Genomic DNA, 23312 nt, shown 5'->3' with positions numbered 1-23312 from the left:
GTTTCTTCTCCTTGGAAAAGAAAAGTCTGAGAGGTAGCCAGATTTCACTGAATACATCTATGAAGTTTTTTGACCCAAAAGCTGGTGGCTGTTGCTTTCTACATAAACCACAAATGGGTCAAGAAGAAATAGCTAGCATTAAGATAATGTGTACAAAGCAAATGCTCTGGTTGTGGTTGTTAGTACAAATCAGAAGGGATCATGAATGGAGACTGTATCACATAGAATTCTTTAAAAGTGGGACAGACTCTTGCTTTTCATCCCTGTCTTTTTTTTTTTTTTCCTTTTTCTCTTGGGCTATGGGAATTTTACCCAGTGTTAAAAACCCAGCTTGAGTATCTCCCCCAGGCCACGGGCTTTGGAATCATGGCGTCTGAATTTGAATTAAACTCTACTGCTTATCAGCTCAGTTGTTGTTGTTTGTTTTTTGTCTATAAAATGGAGATGAAGGTTACCTGTGAATGTGGTTGTAGTCTGTATCAGTCAGGGTGCTCCAGAGAAAACAGATCCCATAGAGATTTATTTTGAGGAATTGACGCATGCAATTGTAGAGGCTGACAAGTCTGAGATCTGTGGGGCAGGCTGGCAACTCAGGCAGGAGTTGGTGCTGCAGTCTAGAGACAGATTTCTCCTTCAGGAAACCTCAGTTTTTGTTCTTAAGGCTTCAGCTCATTAGATGACACCCACTCCCATTGTGAAGGGCTATCTCCTTTACTTGAAGTCAACTGATTGTACGCGAAGTATGCAAAGCACCTTTACATGATACAGCCACTGTGGAGAACAGTATGGAGGTTCCTCAAAAAACCAAGAACAGAACTACCATACGACCCAGCATTCCCCCTACTGGGCATATACCCTGAGAAAACCATAATTCAGAAAGACACACGCACCCCAATGTTCATTGCAGCTCTAGTTAGAATAGCTAGGACATGGAAGCAACCTAAGTGTCCATCGACAGAGGACTGGATAAAGAAGATGTGGTACATTATATACAATGGAATATTACTCAGCCATAAAAAGGAATGAAATTGGGTCATTTGTAGAGACGTGGATGGACTTGGAGACTGTCATACATAGTGAAGTAAGTCAGAAAGAGAAAAACAAATATCGTATATTAATGTATGTATGTGGAATCTAGAAAAATGGTACAGATGAGCCTAGTTCCAGGACAGAAATAGAGATGCAGACGTAGAGAACAGACGTGTGGACACAGCGGGGGAAGGGGAGGGTGGGATGAATTGGGAGATTAGCTTTGACATAAATACACTATCATGTCTAAGATAGCCAGTGGGAACCTGCTGTATAGCACAGGGAGCTCAGCTCGGTGCTCTGTGATGACCTAGATGGGTGGGATGGGGGGGTGGGAGGGAAGTCCAAGAGGGAGGGGATGTATGTATACGTATAGCTGATTCACTTCGTTGTGCAGCAGAAACTAACACAACATTGTAAAGCAATTATACCCCCCCCCAATAAAAAAAAATATTGGTAACTGACAGTAAAAAAAAAAAAAGTACCTTTACAGCAACACCTAGATTAGTGTTAGATTAAATAATTGAGTACTGTGGACTAGCCAAGTTGACACATAAAACTAACCATCACACAGTTGTCATGTTAACGATAGCTAGTATATGGTTACTATGTGAGCTGCGTGTTCACATGGATTAGTTCATTTAGTTCTGATAAAAACCACGGGAGGAACTATTATTATGATCTTAGGATAAAACTTGTCATTGTCGCACAGTAACTTGCACAAGCGTGGGAGCCAGGCCATGCATGGATCAACCAGAGTCCTGTCCCCCAAATTTTCAAATTTAAATTGGAAAAGATAATGTTTTTCTTTACCATCTCAAAGCTCAAAGCTGAACCGATGTGCTGATGGCCATGAAGAGGCTGGTTTAAGAGCGTGAGGCCAACATGCTTAGAGAAGATGACAAGAGTGAGAGAAAAGTAACCATGAATGTTTAAAGAGGTCATTCCTTTTCTACCACGTGACCTTGTTAACTATCTGTTGCTTTTCTTCCCTTAAGCAACTTTGAGTTGGGTTTCTGTCACTTGCTTTCAGAGTCCAGCATGATCTGGTCATACTGCTATCCAAGTGATGGGTAAAAACAACCATAAGATCTCAGTAGCTTAAAGCACAAAAGTTTATTTCTTACACTCAGTGTCCATCTTGGGTCAGTGGTGAGTTCTGGTTTTTACCATCTTCACTTGAGAACCTCCACTTTCTGAAACATGACTGGCCACCACGGCAGAGGGACGAGAGCATGGCAGATCGTGCACTGGCTCTTCAGGCTTCTGCCCAGAGTGACATAATCACCTCTCACATTTCATTGTCCAAAGCAAATCACATGGCCACCCAGAACTGGGAAAGTGTAATCCCACCACATGCCCAGAAGGGAAAAACCAGAAAAATTGATGACTATCACTAATACATACTGAATAGTTCATACAACTTGTCACTCATGTAAAGCACATTGGAGAGTTTTGTTGGTAAAGGGTAACTGATTTGAAGAGAATATAAATTCTGATTTCAAAATCATTAATTTTTCCATTTTTTGCCATGATTTTTGTTTCTTATCTATAAAATATTTTCCTTTTCTGAGGTTATAAAGATTTTTTTCTTATATTTTCTTCTAATAGTTTTTTTTGCCCCATTTAAGCTTTTAATAAATCTGGAGTTTATTTTTATATGGGGTTTGAATTAGGAATCTGATTTTATTTTTTTATGTATAGAAAGCAAATTGTCCCAATACCCCTTTTTAAATTGTCCATTTTTCTCCTCTGATATATAAGGCCATCTCTAAACTATATTAAGTTCCCATCTTTACTTGGGTGCATAGGAGATTTTGATTCTTCTTTGCAATGTTCTACTTATTTTACAGTAAAAAAAAAAAAACTAGAAACAAAAATAATGAATGTTACTTTGGTTTTGAGTACAGATGTTTGCTGGATTAATCTTTGTAAATTTTTGTATATTTTCCCCAAATATAAAAAGTCATATTCTGCCAAAACTGTTATTTTACTTTTTAAAGTCGAAGATATTATAGATAAAATTCCATTACAGGGACTTCCCTGGTGGCTCAGTGGTTAAGAATCCACCTGCCAATGCAGGGGACCCGGGTTCCAGCCCTGGTCCGGGAAGATCCCACATGCCACAGAGCAACTAAGCCCGTGTGCCACAACTACTGAGCCTGCACTCTAGAGCCCGCGAGCCACAACTACTGAGCCCGTACACCACAACCACTGAAGCCTGCGCACCTAGAGCCCATCTCTACAACAAGAGAAGCCACTGCAATAAGAAGCCCGTGCACCACATAGAAGAGTAGCCCCTGCTTGCCGCAACTAGAGAAAGCCCACACGCAGCAACGAAGACCCAATGCAGCCAAAAATAAATAAATTAATTAATCAAAAAAAAAGATCCCACGTTCCAGCGAAGATCTCACACTCAGCGATAAAAATCCTGCGTGCTGCAACTAAGACCCGGCACAGCCAAATAAATAAATATTTTTTTAAAAATTCCATTACAAATAATTTTGCTTACCAAATACTTTTTATCCCCAATTGTACATTACTTTAAAAAATAATACAAGTATTCCAATTAAATATATAAAAAATGGGTAGCCTCTGAGAATCCATTTTAAAGGAGATTGACCCTAGTTCATCGTCAGTCCATTCTTGGTTTGAAGAATATGCCTCTGTTAGGGACTACGGTCCTATTTTCTTTCATAGGTCATTATGATTTTGAAAAGAGATAACATCATGTTCTTGGCTTCAGGAAATAAAGACTAAGCTTTGGAAAAAGCCCGAGGATTGAATGTTGACCTTGGAAATGTTTCCTAAGGGAATATATTAGAGAAACACATTACTTTCTTTATTTTGTTTAATCCACTAGCCAAAATTTCATTTCACTTGTAAAACAATGCTGTAGTTCCCACTCATGCTTTAACCTAATTATTTGGGGCTGGTGAAAGATGGAAATGCTGAAAACAGAAATGATATATATCCATGTATTGATATTTACTGAACTTCCTACAACTTAATAGCCTTTTTGTGAGTAACATGAGTTGAATTCAGGTATTAGTGATGGTTGCTCAAGTCTAGTGCATCTGAAACCCAGGGATAGTTTCAATCTCATTCTGTATATTACAAGGAATGTTGGCTATATTAATGGGATCTGATTAAATGTAAAAATGTGGAGAATTGACACATTCCTCTAGGCAGAGTTGTTCATTGTTGATGAAATAAATGGAGGATATCCTGAAGCAAAATAAAATTCACTAATAATCTCACATTTTTTGTAGAACAAGGTAGGGAAATGTGAGCAGATCAGTGAAAAGTGAGGCATTTTGCAGTGAACCTTCCTTCCCACCATTATGCAACAGTACTAGGTTGCAGTGACAAATCAGAAGTTATACCACAGCCTAAAAGTCAAGTTTCAGCATGACTTTTTCCCTCCCTTGGCATCCTAAGAATGGTGTAGGGAAAGAAAATGAACATTGTGGCAAAAAATAGAGAAAGGACACCTTTAGAAGATTTACCAAAGGAAAGAAAATATTTCAGTGCAGAGTTTGAGAAAGAAGTGGCAGGAGATGAAATTAGAGAATTCAGCAGGAATCAGTTCACGCAGGTCCCTATAACAATCTGTAGGAGATTTTACTTGATTCTGAAGGTGATAGCAAGCCATTGAAGGGCTTTGAATAGGAGAGTGAAATAATTAGATGAGAGCAGTACAAACATGCTCTTGCTTCAGTTTGAAGAAATGGATTAGAGGGGAACAAGGCTGAAGGTGGTGATACCTGTTAGGAGAGCATTACAGTGACCAAGGGGAGAGATGATGGTGGCCAGGACTAGGGGGTGGCATCTGGATTGGAGAGGATTGCTTAGATTCGAGATCTAATTATGAGGTTCTATCAGTCAGACTTAGCATTTGACTACCTGGGGGTGCAGGTGAAGGAGAAATCAAGAATAATGCCATAGTTGAGAAATCAAGTGGGTAGTCATGCTATTTCTGAGAGAGGAAACATGCGTCCCTTAGCAATTATTGCATGGATTTAAGTGCCAACTATCGTACAAAGTAATTTTGTTTCTAAATTTATAACATTTCCTACAATTTTAATGATGAATTCCATCTTGTTTTGGACTTACATGCTTTACAGTAAACTCATAATTTCTCATTTTAAGTAAAGGCAGTTATCTCAATAATTTAGTTCTGAAAATAATGACATTTCTGCTGTTACCATCTAGTGGCCACCGTTAGTTATGGTATCTTTCATTTAATTTTGTGCTCAAGATTTCACTTCTGCTCTGAGGGAGAAGTAAATATTAACTATTAGAGAACCAGCATCTTTGAAAATGCAGTAGGTCTCCCTGTAGTTGAATGAATTATACTATGTATGATGTTGAGTGTTAGTGATATGAAGATACTGTTAAATTTTTTAGCTTAAATTCTACAGTTTTTCTAGAGTAGGACTTGAAACAACTTATTTTAACAGCTTTAGGGAGAATTTAACAAAACATTCAGCAATAATTTGAACTCTTCCATATCATGTCAAGTAAGAGGATATACCTCAATGGCAAATATGTGGGAAAGGTACAAAGGGATTTTTATAACTATCAGTGTGCAAATACCTAGTGAACAACTTCTGTGTGCCCAGGGATTAACACTATCGCACTCTGAGGGACACAAAGAACAGAGCCTGGGGTTTTCCCTGGACATATAACTTTACAGGGGGAAGGTATTAAAATATATTATGTTTGTTCCACTCCTCTCTGAATCTAACTACTACACACACACCTTCATATTCTCTCCTTCTCTCTGTCTCTCTCTCTCTCTCCCCAGCCAATAATTCAAGATTCTGAACATCTGGAATGGGACCTCCTGTTCCTGTTGAGATTCATTGGTCAAATACTAATTGTAAACTCCTCGATGTCAAGGAATGTGTTCTCTTTTATACTTCTTATGTTTGCCTCACCGTGTCAAACAAACAAACAAAAAATTAAAATAAAAATTAACAGTCCTACTTAATCAATACAAATCACTGCTATGTGCTAGGAGAAATTTAGAAATATATATGAGCCCAGATCCTTGTGGTTTAGGAATTTATGGTCTATTAAGGGAGAGCCCTGTGGACAACTATTATATTAGAACTATATTATTAGGACCATTATATAATAGAGGGGTATTGGAAGGACCCATTAGGAAACCAGTCATCTTCAAGTATCTATGCTGGAGGTTGATGCCGTGGGGTAGAAAACTAACATCCACATTTTGTGCAACATGTTCACTGCTATGAAAACTTACAGATTCTGAAGGCAGAGAAATAGAAAGTGTGCTGGGTACTTTTCATGGTACATGTTATAAAGCCATACACTTTTCCAATATCTGTTCCTAAGTAGACAGTTCATATCTAAAGATTTCTTTCGATGTGGACCATTTTTAAAGTCTTTATTGAATTTGTTACAATATTGCTTCGATTTTATGTTTTGATTTTTTGGCCATGAGGCATGTGGGATCTTAGCTCCCTGACCAGGGATTGAACCTGCATCCCCTGCATTGGAGAGTGAAGTCTTAACCACTGGACCACCAGGGAAGTCCTGGCAGTTCACATCTAACTGCAGCAACTTTTACACTAAATGGCAACTTTGGGGGCATATTTTTCTCTCAACCTCTTCCCTCCACTTCCCGCCACCAAACAGTAGGAAACATGTCCTGTTCATCCTAATATCTCCCAGGCCCTAGCATGGAGTTTAGGTGTGATTTTTTTTTTTTTTAAAGGCTTGATGTCTGTTTACTGAATTTATCAGCATGTTTCTAAATTTATAATATTTCCTAAAATTTTAATGATGAATTAATTTATCATTAATAATTAATCATTGCAATGAATTAATGATGAATTCCATCTTGTACAGTATACAGCACAACTCTGAGTGGCTTTGTACACTTAGACAAGTCAGCTCATCCCTGTGGTCTTCAGTTCTCTCTTCTGTAAAGTGAGGAACTTCTGCCATCATTTTGAAGATCTCTTCCCGTTCCTGTAGTCTTAGATGTTCCTGTCACCTGTGGCCCCTCATCACTTTCATATTGAGGCAGTCTCCTTTCTCCAGGTCCCCCCCAAGTATTTCTCCATTTTCCTATCAATTCCCCTATTTTCCTAAACGTTATCCTAATTAGGCTCCCAACTTCCAGTTTACTGGATTCTTATCCTAAAAACCATAAACTAAAACTGAGTGGTTTTTTCATTTAGCAATTTAACTTGTAGAAAGATCCATATGAGTACATATAAAGTGCTTTATTTTGCTTAATGATTGTAAAATATTCCGAAGTATAGTGTATAATTATTTCTTTAGCCAAAATATTATCAAAAGACTTATAGTGGTGCTCAATAAATATCCATGTATATTTCTCATTTTTGAATTGCTAGATTGGGATTCACATTTTTACTTTTGAAATGCACTACTAAATTGTGCTGCAGCGTTTAAGAGCCATTCCTTTTGTCCTGTGAATTGGCTCTGTGTATTTTTTATTGGATTTGTTTAGTCAATTTTTTTCTTTTATTCCTGGTGTATCTTCTAAAGAAAAGCAAAATATAGCAAAATAAAGAAATTTACAGCCCTGAAACATAGATTATAGAAATAAAGATACTAAAATATAGCCTATGATTTTTCTGCCGCCACTTTAACTATTAGAAGGCTACAGGGCCTCTTAATTAATTTAAAAGCCAAATGGGTATGCTTAAACAAAGCTAATTAAAATTCCCTTGCAAATGAACGAGTGATTAATATCTCTGAACACTATCCTATTTATTTTAAATATATGCTCACAGGTTGATTAGCATAGCCTGAAAGGAATATTTAATCAAACAGTTATCAGGAGCAAAGCATAGTATACTGAAATAATATTTTGAAAATCCAGTGGTGTTATCGCAAAACAGAGTTATTGTTTTGGCACAGAAGAATTTACTTACATAATCTAACATCCCTATCAAAGAAATGATTTTTTAGCAGTTTGAAAAAGTTTCAAGTACTCTTGAGATGTTCATGCTGTATTTGAATTGTTTTGCTGAATATGCACTTTTAGCATTGGGGAAATTTACTGAAAAAGCAGTTTATAGCACAGCAGTGTCTGACTCAGCAACTCTTTACATTCCTGTAGCCAGGGCTGGCTTCATGGGCATGTGCCCTGTGCAGTCACACAGGGCCCTACATTCAGAGGTCCTCACTCTTGGTTTAATGCTCTGCTCTCACTGACTTGAAATTCTTAATCATTTTTGAACAAAGGGCTCCACATTTTTGTTTTGTACTGGACCCCACAAATGTTACAGCCAGTCCTATCCTTAGTATATTTTTCAGGACGAAACTGTTTATTCGCATGTATCCTTGAATCAGTATTCATCCTAATTACAGTGAAAACTTCAGAATGAAATCTCTATGACTACATCTATTCTATTGGAAACCAATGGCCAATGCATGATGATGGCAAATGAAGTCCTCCTCCCTACAGGGTCTGTGGGAGTAACCCCTGCCACCCCAGCCCTGTCTGTCTCCCCTCCCTGGTTACTGAGAAGCATCAGGCATTGGAAACCCCTTGATGAGGTTCCCTGCTACTCCAGGAGTTTCAAATCTATGCAGTTCACTGTCTCCAAGTGCCAAATTACTTCTTGAAGACCCTCACTCAACTGGGAGCAGACATCAGTAAGGAGCTTTGTGATGTTATCTTTGCAGAAGAGGAGGTCACACCTCTTCTGTGATGTACTTTTATGCCCCCGTGGGAGGCTGTAGGGAGACAGGAGTGCCTGAATCACAGGACGTGGTTCCCGGGGCCATCGGGTCGTGTTCCATCCCTTTTGCTGACTTGCTCGTTCTCACCACTGGCTGCTCTCGCTCTTAACTTTCTGGGGTTTCTTTTCTTTTTCCCCTTCTTTTGGAAGCCTCAGAGTTACTACATATTGAGTGAGTCCATTTGTCTTTTGACTCTGCACATTCTTAAGGTGATTTGATGATCATCTGTCATTTGGAGCCTGTCATCAAAGTTAGCTTAGACTGGGCTTATTTTGACGTAGGGATCCTATGTTGGATCTTCACAAAGAGCAAAGAAATACAGGTCTCTTAGGACACTTCAATCTTGAGAGCTTGGGAATACTTTCAACCTAAGAATATGGTTTATTCTAGGATCACTGGGTCCACCCAGGTCCTAAAATAAAATATTGTAAGTCTGTTACCTAACCTGATCTCCCTAAGATATTGTAAATTCAAAGGTGTAGGCAGTCTGAGTCATGGCTTTTTAGGACAGTTCTCACAGACTTGCCGTGAGAACTTGACGGTGGATTCAGCTCTGGACTGGCAGAGAACATACAGCTGGCTGACTGGTTGTGTGATGGGTCACAGTTCATACATCATCTAAGGTTTTTTCCAGAGAGGGTCATTTACCTCTGACAGTATTCCAGTCTATAACCACCTGTGTCACATACACAGAGGAACAGCAAGACAAACACATAGGACAAGATCTGGTTATTTACCACTACTGAAAACTAACCCAGAAGAAAATAAACATTCACTTTTTTGTTTCCAGTTTAACTTCTTCCCGTAATTCCTTGAAAAACTAAAATAAAGGCAAATCAACTACTTTTAAAAAATCACAAAGCAAATAAAATAGACTCTCTCTTGTTTTCCTGATATAATGAAACTATTAGAGAATTCTTATTGTTGGGTCTCCACTTTCAGATTCCCTGAATTTGTCTGACTTCTTTGGCCATGAAAAATACCAAAAAGGGCACAAAAATGTTGGCTATTGGAGGAAGGAATCAAAGGTATGGGGACAGAAAAACCATGTTACCAAGGAAAAGGCACAGAATAAGATTGACAGAAAGTATTTCATTTACAGGGTGGAGAGTTGAGTGTTAAGAGGAAGGGAGTGAGGTTGTGAAACGTAAAGCAGGGGTTGGTGCTGGGGACCCAACCATGGGCTAAACGCCTGTGTGGACACAGAGAGGAAACAAATGGGAGGAACAACATGGACGATTTGATCTGCTGGTCTGCTGGTGGCTTCAGTTTCAGTAAATTTAAACATGGTTTCCACCCTTCTTTCAGTGTACCGTCATAGAATGTGGTGGAAGGGTCTGGAATCATAGAGAGGGGGTGAAGATAGGTTAGATGTGTGAATATACAGAAGACTATGGGTATGACAGTCTGGGCGCTAAACTGGGAGGCTTGTGTTTCTGTTGATGACACAGTTGGGAGAGGTGAGGCACGATGGGACCTCCTGAGAGCCTTGTGGGTGAAGGAAGGTCATCCAGTTGCACTGGACCTTCTTGGGCAACACTGTTCTTTCTGCAGATCCCAGTGGTGATGTCTCGGAAGGCTGCTTCTTTGGGTGGACTGGCGTGTAAGGGGCTGTGTGAGCATCTTCTCTGGGTGGAGCTGTGGTGTGGGCGTATCAGGGAGAGGAAAGCCAACCTGCCCCAGAAGTAGGACACCGTGGAGGCTAAGCGCGAGGTGTGGGGCTGCAGAGTCATGTAGAGTGACTATACCCAGAAAAACGGAAAAGTCATCACCTTTTACTAAAATATTACTACCTGAAGAACTTACTAAAGGTCAAATTCTATATTAAAAAATTCTTTCTAGCATTTCACCATATTTCTGAATACCTGGCTGCCTTTGGTTTTTATATTCATATTATGCTTTTACTTAGATTCCTTTTTTATCATTGTAGAGCATCTCTTTAACTTTTTTTTTTCATGGAGGGGGGGAAATAAACTCTCTGAATTTCATGTCTGAAAATATCCTTATTTTTTCCCACACATTTGATTTATATCCTGGCCCGTTCATACAATTCTAAGGTCATGTCCCCCATTCACCCCAGTTGAGCATCTTAAAGTTTACAGCCCTTTTGTTTTTTAACATTGAGTTTTACTGATGAGGAGTTTAATATCACTCAGATTCTTTTTATTTTATAAGGCAGCACTTCTCCCCTCTGACATCTTTTATTATTTTATTTTTGTCTGTGAACTCATAACATTTCATCAGGGTATTTTTAGTTAAGGGTCTTTTCATTAGTTCTGAGCTCTTTCAGTCTGGTGCTTTGGGTATATCTCTTTAGCTTAGGGAATTTTTATTGTATTTTTCTTTGTTTTCTTATCGGCATTGTCAATGTATTCTTCTGAAATGTTTCTTAAAAGAGTGGTGGGCCTTCCATATCTTGACTTCCATACCTCTTAGTGTATATTTCCCAATTTTTGTATTTTTATTTCATTTATCATTAGATTTATCCAACTTTAGTTTTTAGATCACTACATTGCCTTGAATTTATTTAGTCCTTGCATTTATATTTTGATTTTTGCAATTCTATTTTAATCCTCATCGATGCTATGTAATATTTTCCTTAGATTTCTTATTTTTCATGGCAGCAAGTTCTTGTTTTATAAATGTAACACTCTTTCCAGTAGTTTCCTGAAATTGCTCTATTTCTTCTCGTCTCAGTTGTCTTACTTATACACTTGCACAATTTTTCCTAAAATTTCTGGTGATTTCTGGTTGTCGATTCATATATATGAATGAAAGATAAGATTTCTTATTACAGGTAGCTTGTATGGGTTCCTCTGTACTTGAGTAGATTCCCCATCTGACCTCTTCCTTGACTGGGAAAGCTGGGTGAATGGGCTTAGAGAGCTTAGCAATCAGACTTCCTTGTACAATATGCAGGTGGAAATCCAGCGTCCCCAGGAAAGGAGGGCCCTGCTCTGGGGGTAGAAAGCTTTCCTGTAGTTCACTCACCAGACTCTGTCTTCACCTTCCATGAGATGTGGAGCCCAGGGTTACCTCAAGTTGTACTCTGCTTCTTCTTGGACTCTACAGCTATTCCTGGAGTCATTTCTTAGACAGATGGCACTGGCAAAGAGTTCTCTGGGGACTTTCCTGGTGGCGCAGTGGTTAAGAATCTGCCTGCCAATGGAGGGGACACGGGTTCGAGCCCTGGTCCGGGAAGATCCCACATGCCGCGGAGCAACTAAGCCCATGCGCCACAACTACTGAGTCTGAGCTCTAGAGCCCGCGAGCCACAGCTACTGAGCCCACATGCCACAACTACTGAAGCCTGTGTGCCTAGAGCCTGTGCTCTGCAACAAGAGAAGCCACTGCAATCAGAAGCCCTCCCATCACAATGAAGAGTAGCCCCCACTCTCCACAACTAGAGAAAGCCTGCGCACAGCAACGAAGACCCAATGCAGCCAAAAATTAATTAATTAATTAATTAATTTAAAAAAAAAAAGAGTTCTCTGACCTCACTTTATGTGTAAAAGCCCCAGCTGCCAACAGCATCCCTTAGAAGAGGGAGATGGGTCTCAACAAGCCCAGCTGCTCCGAATGTAGTTCTTTAATGAATTACACTGATGGCTTCTTCTTGGCCTATGGTTGGTGCTTTAGCTGGAATGGTCTCTCTGGCTCTCTTGGGAAGAAGAGAACTTCCTTCTGGTGTCTTGGGCTGTAGTGTCTCGGCTGTTCTAATGTAACCATTAGTCTTACCCCATCTGCTTAGTTCTTCATGCTTTAGAGTTTCTCAAAATTTCCAGTCCATTGATGGCACTCTTTCTTGTTTTCCCGTGCTATTGTGCTTTCATTTTTTACATAACATCTCTTCTGTTATTCTAATAGGACCCTGGGGCATGAGGCTAGTCATTGTGTAGGTTTGTAAGGTCATTCCACTGTATTATACAAGAAACCAACTTGTATTTAACCCGTTAAACATTACAGAGCCACTGCTTCCAAATAGTGTTTGTGGTCTAGGTTCAGTGTTGAGGGAAAATGTTTTTGGTCAAATAAAAATATATAAGCATACACGGCATACTTCATATGTAAAACCATCTTGACAACAGCTGGCAAGATTATTCATTGCCTCAGCAGAAAATGGATTTTATTGAGTGATTGTGAATCTTTCTAAATCACCTTGTGATTTACCAGCTGCAGTGAGCCTAGTTGAATTCAGTGAGTTTATTGAAACTGATTGCTGTTTATTGTTCATTAAGGAATTTAGTCTTAAGCACATGATGTCTGTTTTTATCAAAACATATATAACTCTACAAAGCCTACATAGAGTGTATATATATATATATATATATATATACATACAAAATCTCTCTCTCTTTCTCTGTGTGTATATATATATAGAGAGAGAGAGAGAGAGAGAGAGAGAGATTTTAGCACATACTTTCTGTGAATGGGGTATTAGGTGTCTGTAAAATAGAAATTTATTACAATTACTAATGATGTCAATTTGCTCTTTTACTTTCCATAAACCGTAGAGAATATTTGATGCCAGCATGCTGCTAAATTAATTTATGTAAGAATTTCTGTCTATGCTTAATGCCATGACTTTTAGTTTAATGTTGGTTTAGGACTAAGTGCCTTATCAGTTAACTTTTTTTTTTGTACATTGACTTGGTGTTCTGCATATTAGCTATAATTTTTCTTTGAAAATGAATATATAAATCTGTATATTCATCTAATGTTTTATAATCTTGGATTTTAATAATAATAGTATGTTTTTTTCCCTAGCTGAAAAAAATTTTTTTAAACTTTTTAGTTTATATCGGAGTGTAGCCGATTAACAATGTTGTGATAGTTTCAGGTGCACAGCAAAGCGACTCAGCCATACATATACATGTATCCATTCTCCCCCCAAATTTTTTTTGCTGATGAAATATTTCTAATAAAGAGGAAACATTCATACTTAAATGTTTTAGACTTACTAGATTTAAGGAAAAATTTAAAAATAGACCTATCTTTCAACTCTGTGTCATCAGATTATATTGCCTACCACCTCAGTTGTAACTTTTATAGACCCCTGGGTGGTTCCCCTATATTCCTCAATAGTTTTAACTCTATAGACGTCTGGGTGGTTCCCCTGTATTTCTCAATAGCTTTAACACAATATACTGCCATTCTTTCTAATACTACATGTGTGTTCATTCTTGCAATTTTTGTATACATGTAAATGACCTTTCCATCACACTGACCTCTTTGTTGAACTCCTCTCACCCAGTGATCTATTTTTCACCTTATTTCCTGTCTTAGCCACTCCTCTTGTTGTTACTCAATAACTGCAGTTCTCCAGAGTCTCACTTGCAAGCATCCTTCTCTCCAACTGTCTTCTCCTCTTTATCTAGCTCACTGCCTCTAGTATCCCAACCCCAACTTTTCTTTGACCCTACCTGGATGTCCAATCCATTGATCCTACCACATTTTCATTTTCCCTTACCTCTTTGATGTCCTTGCTCAGCTTAAATTCCGGGGCCAGTGGCCAGTCGTTACAATTCTTCCATTGCACGTACTCCCAAGTATTGCTACCTTGCCCCTGTCTCAGCTCATCCTACTCAATTAGTTAAACCATAAACCTGCCTAAATACAAATTTTTGCCTCTTTCATGCCTACACCTGTGCAGCTGAACAGGGCTGGGAGAAAAACATGCTACCACACAAACTTGTCTTACTTTAAATTTGTGACAACAAATCTCAAGTGGCCAGGTAATCCTACACTCCTGGGTCACTATTTTTCATTTGTTTCCCTTTTCTCAAAACTCCCAGTCTTCATCTCCCATTCTCTGTTTCTGCTGTTGACACTTGTTTCCTACTTCCAGACAATCTGAAGAGGAAACCCACAGACCAACAACTGCAGAGCAGGGATACCTTTCTGTTTTGTTCACTGACCAGCTGAAACGCACAGTGTCTAGTTTATAGTGAGCGCTCAATAAATATCTGTTGCACAAATAAAAGAGAATGATGGTCATTCTAAAGTAAGCATTGAAAAATATTAATTGAAAAGTTGCTGTGAACACTATCTGTCTCTTCTGTCTGGCTAGTTCACAGCTCCTTTCCCATGTTCATGTTGGAACTCTTGGTCTTCCACCACTGAACCATCCCTTGTTCATTGCTCCGTATTATAGTGAATGGCACTGACATCAGCTCAGTCATTCAAACCCAGCACCTGGGTGATTCAGTCTTTACGCTGATTTGACCCACTCCTCGCCGGGTCAGGTCTACTTTTAGAAAGTTATGTATAAAGTCAGGACATTGCTTTGCACCCTCACTTAAAACACCACTATATAGTTCAGTAGTCTCTGAACAGTTTCGGCACATCTTTTCAAACGGTAAATCAATTTCAATTCCTTAATTAACATCATTCACTAGCCTTGCATTCCGTTTAAAGTAATATTCAGTCTATATGTCAACCAACAAAGCCCTGCAAGTTCTGGCATCTGCCTAGCTCCTCAACTCACTATTCCCTGCTGGCATTTGACAGCTCTTTGGAATATACCAAGCCCCACAATGCCCAGGAGTCTTTGCATTTATTCTTCTCTCTGCCTGAACTGCTGGAGTTTTGAAGGTCTGGTTCTAGTTTTACCCTCAGGTCTCAGATCAAATATCATTTCCTCAGAGAGGCTTTCTTGATCACTCCCTGTAATATATCTTACCCCCATTTATCTAATACAATCTCTGCCTTTTTTCCATAGAACTTTCCAGAATCTATATTTTTTTACTTATTGATTTTATTATTTGTTTATTGTCTTACTCTTCCAAAGAATGTAAGCTCCCTAATCCCTGGGCCATGCCAGTCTTGTTTATTCTGAGATGAGAGCCTACTATAAATATGTGATATGAAAGATGTATCAAGGGAACTTTTGCTCTATGTAGAATCTAGAGCATCTTATAAGAGATGAAACCACAGGTTGGGGATCGTGTTTAGGTAGTTTTGAATGCTATGAAGGGAGGTATGTGGGGTTTGTTTTTTGTGGGGATTTTTTTTCAGGTAATAATGCAGCTACAGAAGGTTTTTAGTAAAGTTATTGACATGATTTATTCATTTATTCATTCTTTCTTTTAGCACATGTGCCAGGAACTGTTCTTTGATCTTGGGAAACAAAGATGTCTAAGACATGTTTCCTGACCTCAAGAACTCTTCAGAGAGCTGAACTGGTAAACACATGATTTAATACAGTGGCATGAGTGTTGTGTACAATTGTATTTGTAATATTATTCAAACACTTACTATGCCTAACCAACTCTGCTTGGAGCTGATCAGAGCCTTTTTTTTTTTTTTTAATTCCGTGTGGTTCCTCTTATTCTGGTGACTTCTTTGAAGCTATATTTAGTAGGCATCTGTGTCATCATTTGCCCACAATTCCTTCTTCTTTTAATGCCATTTTTAACATTCATATGGCAATTAAAAAGGCTATAATTTTCTTCATGTCCTTACGACTCTAGCCTCAGTCGGATAGCTCCAGGTGGGCACCTGATCAATATGTCCACTCTATCTCTGCTGGGAATATTTATATTTAAGACCCAGAGCCTCAAAGTTCACTTCTGTCTGTTGATCTAAGATGTAGGAGCTAAATAATCACAGAGATGTAGGGTTATTCTTAATCTTCATTATAAAACTACTCACTTTTATTTTTTTACTTTCCCTAACTGGATTATATTCTATAATATATAATGAGGTAAATTAGTTGCCTTTTACTGTGTATTACAAATGAGTATCATAACCTAATTTTATATTAAATGATATTTAAGAAGGGCCAAAGAGTCTTTCAAAACAGGGGTGAGAATTTCTTATTCCCTAGGCCTGTATGGTTGTGTTTGGATGCGTGGCTAAGATTGTTTGCATTGGTGGGTTGTTGGTGAGGGGCAGGTGACCTGAAATAAGCAGGGAGTTAACACACACCTTTGTAAAAGTGCATATATCCTAGTTGGGTTGTGCATCTTGTATGCAGTCCTTTAATGTATAGTGAGTGGTTAAATCTATGGAATATACTTGACACTTGTGCCTATCAAACTCAGTAAATAACTGATACTTTTAATTATTGCTATTCACATTGCTTCCGTTCCTGTTGAGCTCAGCCTTCCAGTGAAATCTCAGTTCTGATTGGGAATGAGAGAACATTTAGGGTGGGCCTGGGCATGGTCCTGAGGTGGAGGGAGGTTGATTAACCAGAGGACAGTTTGAGTTCTGTGAACGGAAGAGTCTGACCGGAAAACATCAGACAGATGTCTGTCCCCTTCTCACTTGTGCATGGAAACCTAGATGCTGCATTGGAACCTATTTGTTGTCAAAGCCAAAACTCATAACAGAGCCTAGAGATGTAATGAAGCAGAAAAAAAACCCTTCTCCATTCTACTTCTATTTAGAAAAATGGAGTGAATGAAAAGGCAAGGGTTCTGGTGGAGGTGGAAACCAAGGGGGAGTCTATCAGTTGGGAATGCTGACATCAATTTAAAATAAGGCTGTTTCAGAAAAATAAGCTACTTTGGAGACAATTGATTTTCAAGTGGATAGTCTCTCATTTATTTGTTGACAATTCAATGCCCATTAACTACCTATTTATGAAAAACAGGTGGTGGTGGAGAGGGTGAGTGGAAGGTTGTGATCTCATGCAAATTTTTAATAAGACCTAATTAAAAAGAGAAAATTGAAACATATGCAGATTTAGAATGAATTAATTCAGTCGTCAGATCTTAATGCCAGCTTTGAACTAAAATATTCTACAGATGGTAATGTGCCACATGCCAATTAATATTTAAGATAATTATGGTGTTGAGTAAAAAATATATTTGATTGACACCACCTCCATTATTACTATAGTGTAATATCCTGTATATTTATTGATTTAACAAAAAGACTATATGATGAGAAAGTCCTGAGATTTTGGAAATGGTTTTAATTTTGTTTCCTGATAACTTTCTACTGAGGCTAGTACTTACCCCTCAGGGAATGAAGTAAGAAGTAACTTACTCCCAAGTAAGTAATTAAGTAAGTAAGTAAATTTTTAGGCAGAATGCCATGCTGTCTGTTTGCTGTGTGACCTGAAGCAAGGATTCTTAACCTGGAGTCAATGAAACCTTAGAGGGTTAGCCCATGGGTGGGTAAACACCCAGGAATATTATGTAAGATTTGATGTTTGTGTGTATACATGCACTTTTTGGTTTTTTAACCAAGAGATTCCATAGCTTTCATCAAATGAAAAGAATCTATTAAAATGTTTTCTACTGTTGCCTGATTACTCATTCCCTTAACTACTCACACATTATTTAATAATAAATGACTATAATGAGCTACCAACTCACTCATGGTTTTGCTTTTATCTAGTGGACGTTAAAATTAAAATGTATTTTGTGACAGTCATTATTGCTATTTAGCATTCATTCTCCAACTTATTAATTATGGCCATGCTCTATATAATACAAGGTTATAGTAGCCCTAACTTCCATGTATTCACATGATGTATAATACAAATTTGCAGTCAGCAATTAATGATTTATGTTCTCTAGATTGTTTTTCAAAATGTTATCTTCCTATATATTTATATTTTAAAAATAAATATATTTGAATTGGTAACAAAATTATAATTAACAAAAAAGGAAACATATCAATGCAGGGGCTGTCTCAATATATAGTATATTCATGAAGTTAAAGACTGCAGTTTATAATAAACTGTATTAAGAGAGCATTAATTAGTTTTATAATCAGAAAAAATAAAGCCAATAAAAAGATGCAATGTACATAGTCTGTCAAAAACATATGCTATAAAAATATCTGATAAAAATGGTAATAACAGTAGTGGTAATAAACATATAAATATAAAAAAATATATAAATATATAAAAGTAATAATAAACTTGAAAATATTAGCTAACACCACCTTTGGGTAGATCATTAAGGGGGGTTTAGTCAGGAAAACAGAAGCAACTCCGTATCTGGGTCATATGGGGTTTAAAACAAATAAGTTTGCATGATGGAGAGTTAGAAGGTCGGGGCGCAGAGGCCACGGAAACGCTGAAGGTCGGGGAGCTGTCTGTCACCAAAGGTGGAGGAGCCCACCCTGAAAATCACCACCTGGATATCCAAAGCAAGTGGTTTTCAATTCCTTGCCTGGAAGCTGCTGCATTTCTCCAGTACTTTTGTACCACTCCTACAGCTATCCCAGTCTGCAGTGGAGGTTTCCACAAATTTGCTGGGAAGCTGATGTGAATCCCTCATCTGCCGTCACATCTGCTTGCAATCAACTCCAGAGAATAATTTCTTCTGCTTCTCTTACTTTCTAAGTCTTCTATGAATTCCTCACATTGAGATACTGTACTCTAACCCAGATCATATAAAGAAGATTCTGGGAAACAGTTCCCAGCCTTAGAAGAAAATGTTAGGCCACCCATCACAATAGGCTACATATATCCCAAGCACTTTATGAACGCTTTGCGATCATTATCTTATTTAATCCTCCTGGCCACTGTATCATGTAGGTACTATTATCCACATTTAGTAGATGAAGTATTGAACGTTAAAGTGATTAAGTTTCTTCCCCAAAGTCATACAGCTACTAAGTAGAAGACAAGTGATTTGAAAAAGTGTCCACAGGATTTCAAAGCCTCTGTGTCTAATCGCTGCCTTATCCTGTTTCTTCTATCGCATCTCGCTTACATCGGTAATATTATTGATATCAATTAACTATGAGTTAAATCCTCTTGAGGACAGCTGCTAATATATTTTGTTTGCAACTTGAATGCCCCATCTTTAGCCTTTGAGTGCAAACAGGGTCACATTAAAATTAATACCTTTATTTTATCAATTCCCAAGCCCTTGGCCTAAAATTTCCACGATGTTTTTGTTCCAGGACAGGAGTGCTATTGCCATTTCCATTGTTTCAATTTATGTATGCCCACAGCCAAAACCTCCCAGGGATCTTTCGCTAAAGGAAAGCTTGAAAACCACCGAAGGAGCAAATGAGGAGGGCGGCCCACACTACAGGCCTGATTCCTGGTTGACAGGCAAGGGTATTAGATCCTTGGCTAAAGGAAAGCTTGAAAACCACCGAAGGAGCAATGAGGAGGGCGGCCCACACTACAGGCCTGATTCCTGGTTGACAGGCAAGGGTATTAGTAGAAGCTGCTCAGGCGGGTACCCTCCAAAGCGTCTTGCCAAAGTTCAGGGCGGCCTCTGAGCCTAAGGCCCGAGCTCTGGGGAGGGCTCTCGTCGCGGAACTGTCAGGCGGGGCCCGGGCCCTGGTCCTCGTGGTCCTCCGAGCTGGGAAGCATCCTCACTGGGTCTGAGGCTGAAGTCTCTGGCGTGGTGGGCAAGGCAGGAGGGTGGGGTTTCTGGCTCCAGACACGATTCAGTAGACACAGGGATACCCTGGCACACTGCAGCCAGCCCCCGGGGCGCTGGGGTCGCCATCCAGAGCGTGGCAGGGTTCCCGGGCTCTGCAGATGGCGTCCCGGGACAGGCTTGGGGCAGCGGCCAAAAAGCCACGTCGGTGTATCTCCCTCGGGACAGCTGCGGGGGCGACTGCATTCCGGGGCAGGAAGAGGGTGACAGACACCCCAGGGACCCTTGCTGGGGAGCCTGCGCTCAGGCGCTCGGGCACCGCTAGGGCTGGGGACTGGCGGGCGGGGTCCGCCGGGCCCGCCTCTGCGCCCGAGTCCGCGCCCCGGAGTGCGCCTGCGCGGGGCCGCCGTCCGGCAGAGCGGGCAGCGTCGGCGGAGCGCGTTGGTGCCGCGCCGGCTGGCGTCCGCGTGGGCGACGGGTGGCCCAGCAGGGGAAGGCCGCATGCGGCGTCGCTCTGTTGGTCAGGCTCTGACACCCCGGAGTTCCATGGCACAACTCTTACGCTCAGGGTAAGAATAGTAAATGAGCCCCGCTCTCCCTCCCCGGAAGCACACAACATTCCCTGACGGCGTTCGGCCTCCATCCCCGACATTGGCCCGCTCTTCTGGAATACTCTTTTCCTTATGGTGGCCGGTCCCTGACCACCTTCTGCGGTCGGGTGTCTCTCTCCCACCTGACCTTCAAGGTGCGCGGCTCCTTTCTCATCTCCTCGGTCTGTCGGCCCCTCGGTTCTATCTCTGTGTGTCTCAGTCCTAGTGGGGAAAACCAGCCTTTTTATTGCCGGTAACATCTTTGCAAATCTAAGGATTTAAAATGTTCACGTCTGGGAAAGAGTTTAAGTCCTCAGAATCATTAAAGTCCGAATGCCAGTGGATATACATGGATTGACTGAGAGGCAGGGTAATTCCTCTTTTAAATGCAATAATCTAGAACTAGACTCTTGATCAACCAAGATACCCAATACACCTTATTGCAAACATAAGCTCTTTTCATTTGGTTTATGACGGTTTTTGTCCCGTGTCTTTAATCTCGTATATTCATTCATGGAATATAAGGGTATCCAAAACTAGCTACTAGACGGACGCTATTTAAAAAAAATTAACAGTGACTACTTGGTCTAGTATGACTGTATGGTCCCTCTTCTAAAGACAATAGAGGGACACTTCAGTTTATTTTAAAAGGAAAAAAACCCAGAAACTTTCCATCTAACTTGAAAGTTAAAAAGAAAAAGTGCATGAGATCTTCAGAGGTTTCAGGGTAGAAATTGCTTTAGCTTTAAAGCCCTGTTATCTGACCTAATTTTGCTTTATCGGAGTGCCCAGGCCTTCTGTGACAAGAGTAATCTAGTTGGTCCTTCTATTTATTTTTCTCTCTATTTTCTCATAGCTTTTGTAATGTACAGTTAATTTAAATAGAATATAATGCATCTTTTTTACGGTAGCAAAATCTAAAATGTTTTAAATTATGTTCTACTTCTGTGTAATCGGGTTTTAATTGAAACTTGCATTGCTCTGCCATGTAGAGGAATGACCTCTTAAGTTATAACCATAATTGAGACTTTAAATAACAGAAGTAAAGAAGACCTTTGCCAACTGGTTGTTTGCTTACCTGTTTTTTAGAATATAAAAACGGCTTACATTTGTCTGACAAATATTTTGCTTCACAGTGTGTTCATAGTAGAAATCCTTTCCTCTTTTTAGTTCCAACTTTATGTTAAGTCTGCACATTTTTGAAATACCTTGAATTATTTTATCCATGTCTCTGAGATCAACTTGGAATCTTGTCATCTATAAAATCCATTTAGCCTCTACTCAGATAAATCCATGTGTTCCTAGACTATTATAAATGTCAACAAATATCCCTGAGATATGACAGCAGTTTCTTGTGTAGGAGTTCAGAAGAGTATATTTTGCTGGGCTAAGAAATCTATGGATGCTTTAATTGTTGTTTATTAGGACAATAAGGGATTTTAATTTCTAATATTTACCTGGGGTCAGTGAACCAAATATTCATTCATTCATTCAACACCACCTATGAACTAGGTAGAATCTAGACCCTAAGGAGAGAGTAGAGATCAAACCAGGCCAGTCCTTGGTCTTAGTGCTGTAGTAGGGGGGGAGAAGAGTCAGGCACAAACTGATGAGCAAATATTAAATGAGATGATTCTGGAGAGTGCTAAATACTGCGAAGAAAATAAAGAAGTGATAAAAGCTTATGAAGATTCGTTAGGGTAAGCTTTTTTTTTTTTTTTTTATAAAGGATGGTCTTTTTTTTTTTTTTAATTTATTTATTATTTATGGCTGTATTGGGTCTTCGTTTCTGTGCGAGGGCTTTCTCTAGTTGTGGCAAGCGGGGGCCACTCTTCATCGCGGTGCACGGGCCTCTCACTATCGCGGCCTCTCTTGTTGTGGAGCACAGGCTCCAGATGCGCAGGCTCAGTAATTGTGGCTCACGGGCCCAGTTGCTCCGCGGCATGTGGGATCTTCCCAGACCAGGGCTCGAACCCGTGTCCCCTGCATCGGCAGGCAGACTCTCAACCACTGCGCCACCAGGGAAGCCCCAGGGTAAGCTTTTTTAAGAAGATATCATTAGAGACTGAATGATGACAAGCCAGCCATCTGAACATCCCAGAAAAGAGCATTCAAGGCAAAGGAAATAGGCCACCAACAAAAAAAGACAATGGGATGGGGAATTTCCAGTATCCCTTCCATTAGCAGTCCTAATACCTGATACACAGTGTATCACTAGAACCACGGCCTCTCACAGAATCTGAACTTAAAATGACAATTGACAGACTAGAATTCTGGGCTAAACCCAACATGATGAAATGTGACTAATATGAATCTAGAGTGGTGCATGCAAGTTCACAAGCCCAGTTGCACAGCACAAAGTGATGTTCAGTTGGCTTGGCAGCTGTTCATCAGAGAACAGTCTGGGGATTCTAATGGACCACAAATTGGCACTTGCTCTTGCTGTTCCTGACTGGCAAAAACAATGTGTAGATATTACCCTTAAGCAGATTTCTCCCCAATTTAAAGCATCATTAGAGCTGTCTAAAAATGGGACTCTCCATTGCTTCATGCCTTAAAAAAAAGAAAGAAAGAACAAGAACAAGAAAGAATGAACACCTATCAGGGCTTTTGGAAAAAGGAACTTCTGTTGGAGAACCAG

The 23312-nt window shown here is 39.6% G+C and overlaps 1 protein-coding gene across 1 annotated transcript in view; it reads left to right on the top strand.

The window, feature by feature from the left end:
- Positions 1–23312, top strand: part of C17H8orf34 (chromosome 17 C8orf34 homolog) — a 115138-nt gene that overhangs the window by 25696 nt on the left and 66130 nt on the right.

This window comes from Balaenoptera acutorostrata, chromosome 17, assembly GCF_949987535.1.
Source record: "Balaenoptera acutorostrata chromosome 17, mBalAcu1.1, whole genome shotgun sequence".
Classification (NCBI taxonomy): Eukaryota; Metazoa; Chordata; class Mammalia; order Artiodactyla; family Balaenopteridae; genus Balaenoptera; species Balaenoptera acutorostrata.
This window is presented reverse-complemented; position numbering and strand designations above follow the sequence as displayed.